General features: G+C 52.0%; 1 protein-coding gene across 1 annotated transcript in view; it reads left to right on the top strand.

Annotated features, from left to right (window-relative positions):
• Positions 1–699: 699 nt before the first annotated feature.
• Positions 700–13,644, top strand: part of Shisal1 (shisa like 1) — a 103,330-nt gene continuing 90,385 nt past the window's right edge. The window contains exon 1 of the mRNA XM_039080314.2: positions 700–799. The gene's annotated coding sequence lies outside the window, so the exon portion shown is untranslated. The remainder of the gene's footprint in view (positions 800–13,644) is intronic.

Below are 13,644 nucleotides of genomic sequence, written 5' to 3'. Positions count from 1 at the left end.
GGGTCTGCCAGCGGCCAGTGAGGCCCACCCCAAGCTCCAGGCATCTTCTTTCCAGAGGGATTTGATGGTGGATTGTTTTCCTTTTGCTGTGTCTTGAACTAACTACAAACGAAGGGGGTTAAACAGCACCTTCTGCTGGAGTGGGGCTCAGACTGGAGAAAGTAGATCAGGGCCGGAGTGTGTTTGTTTGTTGGGATGGCACAGGTTGGGATGGTACCGTGTTAAAGACAGATCCGCACACACTGCCTCTGAGTTACACCTCCTCCTTAGAGTCACAGTCGTCTGGCTGTTAGCAGAGGAGGTACAGGGACCCAGTGTGAGGACCTTCCCATAGTCCTGTCTCCCCACCCCCACTCCACACCTCAAGCCAGGACAAAGCTACTGGGATGCCTAGCTCTTCCTCAAGCTTCCCGGGGCCCAGAAGGTCCTGGGAAGCACCGCAGGCTCTCTTCAAGACAGACTGTTCTCATCCTTCTGCCTGCAGCACACGGGAGAGCTTTCAAGCCCAGGGTCTCAAAAGAACCTGGAGGTTTTGCATTCTTGGCCCCACAGACAGGCAGCCTGGAGCCAAGGGAAATCAGGGCTTGTAAACACTGAAAAAAACGAGGGCAATTAGGGAGAAGCTCTCTGCTTCCCCCCATTAATTCCAGGCAAGTGCTCTTCAGCCCTCTCCAGGGCCCTGCGAGTTCCTCTCCCCACTCAGCCTCGCACAGTGAGCCGTGGCTCCTGGGATTCAGCACCGTGGGCAGTGGGGGCTAGAGGAAGGGCCTGAGTGTGGAAGGAGACAAGGCTGACCTGGGTGAGTTCACCTTGTACTCCTACTGTGTGCTCCTGAGTAAGCTCGGATCTGCTGAGACAGCCTGGGGACATTAATTGGGTTGTCTGGATGAGCTGTGGAAGACTCCTCTGGTTCAGTCTTTAGCATTGATTGCTGCTCTCAGAGCAAAGCGCCCATGTCTGGGGCCAGCAGCACATGCGTGGGGTGTGTGTGTGTGTGTGTGTGTGTGTGTGTGTGTGCGTGCGCGCGCGCAGGTCCCGTTTTAATATGTTGAGAACTGGAAGCTTCCTGTAGTAGGTGGACTTGAACTCTATACGCCTAGATGGAAAGCCAGGGCAGGAGGGCTCACTTGAATAAAAGATGGAGGAGGTATATGGGTGTGGACACAGCAAAGGGACAGAGGGAGGGAAGGCTTGGCTAGACCCGGGGCTATGTCAGAAGCTTCTGGAATCCCTGGGAAACCTTCTGTGATGGGGGTGTCTCAACCCGGGCCTTGCCTTATAAAAGACTGGTCATTCAAAATCAATCACCCCCATCCTTCCTGTGTGCTCCATACGGCCAGGCTGCTCTAGGTAACGAGGGAGGGCTTCCTGGAGGCAGAGACTGACTGAGCCTGCACAGCAGCCAGGCCTGCGATATAGAACAGTCTTGGCAAAGACACAATTCATGCATGAGAAAGGTGGAGGCAGAGAGGCAGAGGAGGCCTCTCGCCATGCCATCCACTGTACTGTCACCTTACCCATTTCCTTAGCAACCCCCTCTGGGCGGCTCCTCTCCTCCTCTACCATGACACGGGCAGGAGTATGGAGGACCAGAGAGGCTAGGAGGTCACTAGTAGTTGGCAGAACTGGCATCTAGCAGAGGGGACCTGGCTACAGCAGTGTCCCAGCCAGGCCATCAGGCAAGGGAAAGACAGTGTCAGGTCTGAGCTGTCCCAGGCTGCATCTGTCACGGGAGGGGAGGTGGCTGGCTGAACTGCTGTGCAGGGAACAGGTCCAAAGGCACATTGCCCTTGTGAGTGTGGCCCAGGCTGTGGGGTCTGCTACTAGGGGCCTGGCTCATTTAGTCCCCAAGGCACAGCCCACACCTGAACCAGGTGGGTGGAGGCCGAGGGCCTCCTGAGAGCTGGCGGGGACGGCGGCCCATGTGGAAGCCCTGGCAATGAGGTGATTATGTCCTGAGTTTTGCCTTAAAATCCTTAATGGATTTTTTCCACTCCATAAAGCCGCCCCGCGGTCTAGCAACGCTAATTGAGATCTGGGATCAAGACGAATGCTCTGAGGGCCGAATGGAGCCGCCTTCCCCCACCCGTCTCTAGGAGCCAGGCAGCAGGGCGAACAGCCATCTATTTAGAGCCACAAGCACGGGACAGTGGTCCCAGCCAGCCTCCTTGCACACCAGCAGCCTGCCTCAGCTTTGCAAATGAGGGTGTACTCTGAATTCACAGCAACGCCATAAACTGGGAGGGGGCCCCTATTTCGTACCATCCCGTGTGTAAGTAGAAAATCAGAGGCAATGCTGGCCCGGGAACCCTTCCCACACAGTCAGTCTGTGCTCGTGCACCCTAATTAATGGAATGCTCACTGCCAATCCCCGCTATCCTGGTAACCCCGGTGGTCTGACCATGTAGGAATGGGGAAGGCATTACATCTGGCCAGACCTTTCCCATCTCCACCTCTTTTCCATCTTTTGCTCCTCTCCTGATCCCAGAGCCTTTGATGGCATGGGCGACACATTCCTCACAGTTCCAGTCTCCTGTGGACTCCTCCTTCCAGGGTCCTTCTCACCATGTCCATGAGGGTAAGGATACGGGTACCTGGGGACACCTGGTCAGATGACTCTGTATGTGGAGTTACGAGCCTGGCAGCTCAGTCTAGTCCTTTGCACCATTTCTTGGGACAAATCCTACAGTAACAGCACCAAGGAGAAGAGCAGTAAATACACTGGCAGGAGCTGCAGGTACTGGGGCTGTTCTAGGTAAATCCATGGCACTGCTCTTCTTGCTTGGGGAACAGGCAGGGCTTGTCTTGGTGATCAGGGTAGGACTGACTGACTACCCCAGCTGGGGCTGAGCTCAGTTGCACAGCAAAGGAGCCATTCTTGCTTTGCTCACCAGCTCCAAGGTGGTTCCTCCTCTTCCTCTTCCTCCTCTTCCTCCTCCTCCTCTTCTTCTTCCTCCTCCTCTTTCTCCTTCCTCCTTCCTCCACCTCCTCCTCCTTTCTCCTTCCTCCTCGTCCATATATGAACTTGAGAGCCCAGTCTTTGAACTCTGGATTCTTCTTCCTCTTCCTCTTCCTCTTCCTCCTCCTCCTCCTCCTCCTCCTCCTCCTCCTCCTCCTCCTCCTCCCCCTCCTCTTCCACCTCCTCCTCCTTCTCCTCCTCCATATATGAACTTGAGAGCCCAGTCTTTGAACTCTGGATTCTTCCTCCTCCTCCTCCTCCTCCTCCTCCTCCTCCTCTTCCTCCTTTCTTTCCTCTTCCCCTTCTTCCTCCCCCTCCCCCATCCTCTTCTTGTTCTTCCTCCTCATCCCCCTCCCTGCCCCCTTCTTTTTCTTCTTCCTTTTCTCCATTTCCTCCTCCTCCTCCCCCTCCCCCCCTCCTCCTCCGTCTTGGCTTCTCACAGCTCACGTCCCTCCCAGACCTAGGAGGTGTAGTCAGGAGCCACCTGGGCTATGTGCCACCCAGCTACAGCAGCCACAGGAGCCCACAACATTCTGACAGGAGGAAAAGAGTGCAGATAACCCGGGCACGCCATACCTATCTCTCAAGAGGGTCCCGCCTCTAAGGAAGGATGCTGGCCCCTCTGTGTGACTGTTCCCTGATCACTCCTGACATTCCTCTCTGGTCTAGGCCTAGACTATTGCATTAGATCTGTGAAAATCCCAATCTTGGCTGACCTAAGGCGAATGATTTTCACTCTCTGAACTCAGTTTACTTATCTATGAAATGGGATAACAAGAGGTACTACAGATGACTCAGAATGCTCATGCATGAGTTTACAAAGTGTGTCCTGATGTCCCAAATGGCAGATGTCCTTGTCACCCTCCCTTTACCTGACCTTACCGGTTGCTGTCTCTGTTCCCCCTAAGTGCCTCCCTCACCTGGTCTTTCATGTCGGAAGCTAGGCTTGCAGGACTCACTAGGAAGTCTCAGATCCAGCACTGTGACAATCAACTCTGCTGTTTTGAATATGACAGGATACTTTGCTTCTCTGCACCTTTTAGGAGCCATTTATTGATTTATAAATGCATACTCCAAAGCCTGCTGGGATGGGGAGAACGTCGCATGCATAGGTCACCATGGGTGGGATGGGGATGGCCACAGGCCCAGTCCTCTCCCAGGTGGGCGTCTCTGTCATTATGAAACCTTACTTTGTTTTCTTGGTCACTTTCTGATGCTTCTGGTTTCTTCAAATGCATTCTTGGGTGTTCTGTGTTTCTGATGCTACTGTAAGAAGTTTACATTTTAAAATTTTGTCTACTGGTGAGAGGGAAGGAGGGGGAAGGGCGGAGGGAAAGGGAGAAAGAGAGGGGGCAACTCTGTCTCTGGGGATTCACATCATGAAAAGAAGGGGCTCATAGAGAAAGTATGTCCTCTATCCCTTTGAGATAAAGGTTTATGTCCAGTATCCACCCTGGCTTAGCAGAGCTCCTACACACCTTCAACCATTCCATGTGCCCACGATGTGTGCCCTTGTCTGTCTCCTTGCCCGCTGGAGAGAGCTTGGTTTAATCCCCCAACCCCCACCCAACAAGCCCCAAACAATGAGCCAGACTCAGTCACTATAAGGGAATGAAGTGCTCAAAGGTACAGGGATTTGATGAACACTGAGCCATGGTGAAACCCAAGGCTCCTGGAAGCCCCTGCTCTGCACCCTACCGAGGATCGAGTTGGCACAGTAAGGCTGGATGATCCCCAGATCCCACACCATCTGTCCCCCAGGCAGCTGGCACACCTAACCCAGCTCTAACTGGGCCACGGAGTCCCAAGCCTATTATTCTGCTACTCCCTTGATTCCGGGCTGCCCCCAGCCTCCAGGCACTCAGGCTGGAGAGACTGAGAGGAGCCTGTGTTCGCAGCAGCTTGAGAAAGCTAAAAGGCAGCCATCACTCCCGTGTTACATGTGTAGAAGGGACTATAGCCACCTGTGGAGTGGGCCCGGCAGAAGAGATGTGCAAAGGACACAGGCAGGAGTGGCACAGGGTCCACATGGCTGGAGGGAGAGGGGTATACAAAGCCACCCACTGAAGACTCCCTCACCAGAACGCACTCACGGGTATCATAGGGAGACTTTCTGAGGACCTGTGGTGGGTTTATAAGTGGGAGCAGAAGAATGGATATCTGAGGCCACATGGGCTGAGATGTAAGGTTAGACCCAGGATGGTTGATTCATCTAAAGTTACAGAAGATTCTTGATCCACAGCCAAGCTCCTACCTACTTCCTAACCACCTCCAGGTCTTGATGATGGACTCCTGTTCATCCCTCAGAGCTTGGATGTTGTCTTCTCTGGGAAGCCTTGCTCGGCCCCCATCATATCTCCATCACCTCCATCACCTCCATCATCTCCATCATCTCCATCATCTCCATCATCTCCATCATCACCATCACCTCCATCATCTCCATCATCACCATCATCTCCATCACCTCCATCACCTTCATCATCTCCATCACCTCCATCATCTCCATCACCATCATCTCCATCACCTCCATCACCTTCATCATCTCCATCACCTCCATCATCTCCATCACCCTCATCAATTCCATCACTTCCATCATCTCCATCACCTCCATCATCTCCATCACCTCCATCATCTCCATCACATCCATCACCTCCATCATCACCATCATCACCATCACCTCCATCACCTTCATCACCACCATCATCTCCATCACCAACATCTCCATCACCCTCATCAATTCCATCACTTCCATCATCTCCATCACCTCCATCATCTCCATCACCTCCATCATCTCCATCACATCCATCACCTCCATCATCTCCATCATCACCATCACCTCCATCACCTTCATCACCTCCATCATCTCCATCACCATCATCTCCATCACCTCCATCATCTCCATCACCTCCATCATCTCCATCACCATCATCTCCATCTCCATCACCTCCATCATCTCCATCACCTCCATCATCTCCATCACCATCATCTCCATCACTTCCATCATCTCCATCACCTCCATCACCTCCATCACCTCCATGATCTCCATCACCTCCATCATCTCCATCACCTCCATCATCTCAATCACCTCCATCATCTCCGTCACCATCATCTCCATCACCCTCATCAATTCCATCATCTCCATCATCTCCATCACCTCCATCATCTCCATCACCATCATCTCAATCACCTCCTTCATCTCCATCACCTCCATCACCTCCATCTCATCCCACCTACCCTCGTCCCATCCCCATTCTATCCTACCCCATCTTTGTTCCATCTCCATGGCACCCCCAATCCTCACACTATTCATACTCAAAAATTCTGTTCCTAAATGGTATGGAAGGAAGGAGGCAGGTTAGAGGCAACAAGAGAAGGGGGCAGCCATCATCAGGGACTGGATCTGGCCAACAAATGCACACCCTGATGGAATGCACACCCTGGGTGGGTCCCCTCAGTCCCCTCTGGTGGTGGCAATGGTACACTAAACGGGTCACATACAGACCCCTGTATCTATCGTGAGTGGACAAAGTCCAGGTAAGGGCAGCATCAGGGGCTTACAGACAAAACCAACTGTTTTTAGCCTTTAAAATAAGTTGTATCTGAGCTCAGCGATTAAGAGCACTGACTGTTCTTCCAGAGGTCCTGAGTTCAATTCCCAGAGACCACATGGGGGCTCACAACCATCTCTAATGGGATCAGATGCCCTCTTCTGGTGTGTCTGAAGACAGCTACAGTGTACTCATATAAATATAATGAATACATCTTTTTTAAGAAGTTGTATCTTTATCTCTTTAAAAGGAGTTTATTTCATGTGTAATGTCTGTGTACTGCGTGCATGTCTGTGTACTGTGTGTATGTTTGCTGCCGTGGCAGGTCTAAGAGGGCATCAGATACCTTGGAACTGGAGTTACAGATAGTTGCAAGCCACCATGCAGGTGCTGGGGATTGAACCTCTGCAAGAGTAGTCAGCGATTTAAACCACTGATTCACCTCTCCAGCCCCAACACACTTAGGAATCCTAACTCCCAGGCAGGAAAGGAACAGGAACCAAGCGGTGGCTCCTAGTGGTGTAGGACCTAGGCAGGTCTGGCTATCGGGGCCCCTGAATGCCTTTTGGACACTGCTCACTGATGGTGTCATCTCCTCCAAGAGCCCAAAGCGCCTGTGTCTTTGCCTCCAGGCCAAGCTCTGGTTGGCTAAGCAGGTCACATGATCACCATCTCTTGGTGAGACATTTCTAGTAGAAAAGGCATAAGATTGTGGGTTCCCTGAGGTGGGTGGGAGCTCACATGCTGTGGCCCCAGTCATCTGGAGTTGGCATCTATAGTCACTGTCTAGAGCTGTGGGCACAGATGACCTCAAATCTGAGGCTAGAAATGACAAGTTGAAAGTTACATGGTGTTGGACACAGAAATCAAGATCAAGGTCTCAGCAGAGTTGGTCCCTTCCAAAGGACCCAGGAGAAGTTTTCCTATTCCTTTTAGACCCTAGCAGCTGCAATGTCCCTGTGTTGCTCCAGTCTCTGCCTGTCCCCTCATTAGCTGTGTGTCTCCGTCATGGATATAGGACTCCCAGTCCAGCACAACCTCATTTGGTTGAATACCATCTGCCAGGAGCCTGTTTCCAAGTTCTCAGTGGGCTTTAACTGTCAGTATAAAGCAACCTAGAGTCACTGAAATGGAAGTCAGAGTTGAGATAGTGTCCAGATCAGACTGGCTTATGGGCGTGACTGTGGGGGATTGTCTCAACTGCTAATTGATGCAGGAGGGCACAGCCAACTATTGGTAGCAACATTCCCTAGGCAGGTGGTTCTGCGCTGTGTAAGAAACCTAGCCAGCAGCTCCTCTGTGGTTCCTGCCACACTACTTTGGCTATGAAGTGAGTCCATTGGTTGGAGGTAGTGCTGTGTAGCTAGCAAGCAGAACTGCCTTGGGCACCTGCTTGGACTTCCTTCAATGATGGTCTGTGGCTTGGGAATCAAAGCCAAAGCATGAACCTCCTTTGAGTAGTCTTGGCTATAGTGTTTGCCACAGCAACAGACAGGAAATGGGAACACCAAGCACCCTCACACGCTGAGTTCCCAGATGCTCTTGGAACACTGGTCACCTCATACGAGAGCCTGGTTGTTATTCACAAGTGAACCAGAGGAAGGGTGCTGTCACATGTAACCACCAAGGAACTGTCACACCTTCCCCATAGGGTCCCATGCTGGGGTCCCAGCTCCAGTCAATTCCCTCAGAATCAGAGCCAGGTCACTTTCCCCGGGGCTACCTTGCAGGATCTATACTCACAGTTGGCCTTGCCAGGGACCGCTGCAGTTCATTCCCTCTCTCAAGCAGGAAACTGGTTTCAGATGTTCAAGCCTCAACACTTCGTTAGTGCTGCCCATGGCATCTGGTTTGGATGCTTCTGGAGAAAGGCCCCAAATGCTTCCAGATACCAGGGTGATGTCAATAGAGAGCCCAGGAGCTTGGTGACATCTTCACAAGAAATCTTCAAGGACTCCTGTCTCTCAGGAAAAACCAAACCTTTCAGTGGAATTCATAAAGCCCTCCCTGTCTTGTTTTGAGCCATCCTGGATCTTTTCCTGTTTCAGTTACATCCCAAGATCCTGCCTCAGGGCCTTTGCACAGGCTTCTCCAAGCCCAGCCCTTCTACCAACCAGCTTGTCCCTGACCACCTTCTGGGTCTCAGCGCTAGGGCTCGGGCTGGTGCAGGTCACTATGCACTGTTCTCCTGATACTGTGCTTCAGTTCCTAGGCAGTGTAGTACTAGTGGTGACCATGTGACTTAGATAAGGGTTACTAAGTGTGTAGGTATCTACATGTGAACATGTCTTTGTGCACATGTAGGTACATGTGTTTCTGTGTGCATGTCAATGTATGTGCATGTCTGTGAGCATAGGTTGTATATAGGTGTGTGTGCACAGGCATGTGTATGCATTAATGAGTGTGGTTTTGAGCATATGTGTGTCTGTGTGCATGTGTGCACATTTGAGCATATTGTGCATGTATGCATGGATGTACATACATGCATGTGTGCGTGCGAGCACGTGCGAATAGCCATCCCCTCCCTTGTGTGAGGAACTCAAGGATAGATCAGAGCTGCAGCCCAGATTTGGCTTCTTCAAACTGTCATTCATGTCATAAAAAGATGTATTTGCTTCAGAAAGCTTTTGAAGACCAGAGCCTCTTTTCAATGTCCCTGGCACAGATGGAAAAGCCCTTCATAAAGGCGCAGCTTCAGGAAGTGTGGGGCACTCAGGTGGCGAGGAAGAAAGAATTGCTCTATGCTGGGATGGCACTGCCAACTACAGCTGACCCTGAGGGCCAGCCCCATGATTAATGTGGGCTCTGGGTCTCCTGGGATGAGGGCTAGCTCCATCTTGGCTGCCTTTCTGGGGACTGTCTCTCCCACTCCCCATACCTGACTGACATAGCCCCTCTGTGCTCCAGGCTGTGGCAGTGGGTAGCTACCATAGGCAGGAGGACACACTGCCAGCTCACAGGTCACCAGCTCATGCCCCTGCTCTCTCTTCTTATGCTGGGAGACCCAATCCTCAAAGGGCTCTGCCCCACAACCTAGTGTAACTTTAATTCTTTTCAAAGTCTGCTTTTAATGAGGGTTCTTCAATGCTTTAACCTCCCTTCTGGCCCACCCCCCACCAGAGGTAGTGGGAAAGAAAGGATGCGGGTCGGCAGTGGCAGCTCAGTCCGCTCAGAAATCCTTCTCACACACACCAGCAGCCCAAGTTCAGTAGGGTTGGGATGGCAGCAGCGGTGACATGACCTAGCAGGGACAGCCAGGCCTCAGCCAAGTCACTGGGGGGATCTGGACTACTAGGGATACCAGGAGAAGTTCTCCGCCGTACCTCTCATAACAAAGCGAAGATGAATACAGGTGCAAGAACAAGAAGCCCTGTGTAGCTGGCTCTACCAACAAGCCCCCCTCACAGTCCGGTGAGTCCTATTTATCCTCCCTCCAAACATCACGTGTCCTCCACTGGTCTCGCCTCATGATGTGTCTTGCCTCAGCCCGTGAGTCTGTCTCAGCTGACATCACTCTGCCAATCATCCCAAGTCTGCAGGAGCAGCAAAAAGCAGCAGCACGCCACCTGAAGTTTTTGGTGCGTTTCTCTCTCTATGGAGTCCTGACAAACGGAGCTCAGCTACGCAATGTAAGGTGGGCCGAAACATGTGTGTTGTTAGCAAAGAATCCTTCACCATGTGTCCTTTCACGTGCTTGCTTTAGCAGAACATCCTTTCTCCTGTGTCTGCTCCAGTGAAACGTTCCTTCGCAAGTCTGCTTTAGCAAAACACCGTCCGACACAACTGACTTTCCAGAGAACCCTTAAGTTTCCACTTCAACCTAGTCACCTTCCTCATAGCAGCCTACGGGGGGTGAGGGCCAGCATAGATGAACTTCGATATCCCAGACTCTCTGCCAGTCCTCTCACTCCCAGGGACCATCTTTTCCTGGAACCCTCATCATGGGCTCAAGGAGCAACAAGAACTGGGCGTGACTTGCTTCTCTTCTACCCTTTTTTCTTTGCTGACCTTCTCTACTGGCCCCTGGTGGCCAATGTCCCTCTTATCCAGGATCTGCTGGCTTTTTCCAAATCCACATCAGTTAAATACTGGACAGAGTCCCTTTGTCTAATGGTTTCTAGCACAGCATAGTTCCTGGCCACCAGGGCATGTGTCTAGCTCTTGAGTAGTTTGCTGTCCCCACCCTCCTGCATGGCTCCCAGAACTTGCTTCAGATGTGGACAAACACAGCCAGACCCTTCCTCTAGCCTCACCATGGTTTAGCTGGACAGGAGGCTGAGCCCAACCCCTATCGTAGCCCATGGCCACTGCTGACCATCCCAGGTAGCCACGGCTGTAGCTTTTGCCAGAGCCACAGCAGGCAGAGAACTTGGAAGGGCCAGTCATACAGGGTGTCTTCTCTGGATGAACTTAAACTCCCCAACCTAGCTTGCCTGGTCACACTGTGTCCTTCCCGTGGTGCCGAGAGATGGTCACACTGCCACACACGGTCTTAGGGCAAAGAAACTTTCCTGAACAGGACCTGGACAACTGAATGCTTCAGCCTGTGTATGCAAGCTGAAGTTCCTTGGGAAAGGGGACCAGCCCTAGTGTGGCCCAGGTAGCCTGGGCTGGGGATGTGTTATCCTGAGAGCATCCTTGCCTCTGCTATGGTCCTTCAGCTTTGACTTCCTATGCTGACCTTAAAGGACCTTTCCCCAACACCCAGAGTTCCTGTTCTCAGTGCTAAGTGGGTCCCCAATATCAGGAGATGGAGTCCAGGTGGATGGGGATGATGGACAGGAGGCAGGCCTGAGGTCTTTATCTTTACATCTGTGAAATGGGAGGTTTGGGTCAGGGCTATGGCCTTTTTCTGGTATCTTCTTTGGGTCAGCTCAGAGCCAGCTGTTCCAGCCCCAACTCCATCCTTGTCAGACTGAGTGCCAGGGCGGAATTCTCGGAATGCCCTGGAAAGGCTCTGGGTACCATCCAGGCCACATCATCAGCCGAATGGAATCTCTCTCATTCATAGCTCTCCTTCACTTGCCAGCATCCCAGATCTAGGGGGAGAGCTCTTTCCTTCCAGAGAGCTGGAAGCCATCAGGTCCGGGGCTGTCCTGGGCAGAAGGACTTAGTATGGTCACCATGACCTCATAGCTTGGAAGTGACCCCGACTGGCCCTCAGGGCACTTGGCTTGCTAATTTGTATATGGTCCCATTGGAGCTCCATCAAGCTAACTCTGGGACTGCAGAGGGACAAAAGGAGCTGAAAGCCATCCTGTTTGGAAGTCTAAGTCTGTTTTTGTGATTTACACACTGTGTTCCTAGCTCCCAAGTCACAGGTAGAATTTCATGGCCACCATTCTCTCTGCTTCAAAGTCTGTCACTCATACAACTGGACATCTTGTCCATGTATCACCAATTCCTGTCAGATTTCCCCTACAGTGCCCTGAGGAGGCTCTGGTGGGGACACACAGAGGCCCAATTAGCAGGTGAGGTTCAGGGACTTGCACAGGGCCTGGAGCTCCTCAGGATCACAGCCATATACTCAGTCACTCAGCAGGCAGGGACTGAGAACCTGAAAATGCCGGGTCCATACACACAAGTTCTGGCTGTTTTGAGTGATTCCCCCTGGACTCCATCTGTGAATCTGTACAATGGGCCTGTATGCTAAATATGAGTAAGCACATAGTAGGGTATTGTTAGCACATAGTAGGGCATTTGCCCACTGTTTACGTCCCTATTGCTTTCTGCCATGGAGTCTTGGGTAGGGGGCAGGGACACGGGATGGAGAGAGTCACCGATCCTGCCTTCACGATGCCCACGATACTGGGAGACAAAACACAGTGTGGGCCTGGATGGGAGTGGTCTCCTGGAGACAATCTATTGAACACTCTTGTTCCGTCTGTTATGGTGGTATTTGAGAAGGAAAGCTTCCCCCTCCCCCCTGCAAAAAAAAAATCCCACCACACTCTACACCCAGGATGCTACTGTGAGGTTCACACTGCTTCGCCTGTGCCTGGATTAAATCTGTTCCCCTGGGTCTGTGAATTAACCCCAGTACTGGGACTAACGGCTGCCTGGTCCGGGGTGTATTTTTCAGCCTGGAGAGTAAAGGCGGATTAAAAAGTATCTACCATCCTCAAGTGATCATAAACAAAGCTCATAAGATAAAGTGTGTGTTGGGGACCAGCGGTCACCTGGGGGTCCATGCAGTAAGTACCCTCTCACCCCCAGATGCGGCTTTAGATCCTTCAGGTTCAAGCTGGGCCAAACTGTATCCATGTATCCCATTTCCCCAGCAGTTCTGTGAGCAGGATGATGTCACTGTGAGCCCCACGCCTCAGGCTACTTCTTGGTTTTGCATTGCTGGGAGCGGACCCCAGGCTTCCACTGCTCAGGGGCATCCCATCCTGGAATCTCAAGGAGTGAAGGGGACCTGACTGATGCCAGTGAGATCCATGGTGACCGCCAGAGGCTCTGATGGTCAGACCGTTCTCCGTTCTTCACTATTATGGGATTTGGTTATCTGCCACCACCACAAACACCCGAGCCTGCATGCATGGTTAAATGACAGACAGATTCTACTGCCTTCCTCTGCAGGCCCCAACTTCAACATTGAGGCATGGCCAGGAGCCCCATTCCTTACTGTAGAGACCACCTCATCCCTGTTCTCATAAGGTTGTGTTGGTTGGTGTCCTGATCCCTTCCTATAAAGACCCGATCTATTTAACTACCTCTTTTTGACTCATCTCTTCCCTAAGACCCTGTCCCTAACATCATCCTAGCTCAGGAGCTAGGGGCTGAATCTCATTGAGGGAGGCACACAGTGTGTCCCTAGCCACAGGATTTATTGGGATTCTAGAGCTTAATTATGGAGCACCAATTACAGAGGTCCCCACAGTGTCTCCCAGTAAGACCCATAACTGCACCATCGGGCCGGCCATCTCATCGGACACTGAAGCACGACCAGACCCAGAGACAGTCATCTTTCTACCAAGCGCCAGTTTCCCAAGCCACCTGCAGGGGCCATGACAGAGATGTACAGGTTGCAGGTAGGAGGAGGCGAAACCGGGCATTACTTCTCTCAGCATCAGCTCTGCCTGGAATCTGTTGGCTGAATCTTTCAGTGACACGATGCTGGTTTCCGGCCTCAGG

This window comes from Rattus norvegicus, chromosome 7 (genome assembly GCF_036323735.1).
Source record: "Rattus norvegicus strain BN/NHsdMcwi chromosome 7, GRCr8, whole genome shotgun sequence".
In the NCBI taxonomy this organism is placed as follows: Eukaryota; Metazoa; Chordata; class Mammalia; order Rodentia; family Muridae; genus Rattus; species Rattus norvegicus.
This window is presented reverse-complemented; position numbering and strand designations above follow the sequence as displayed.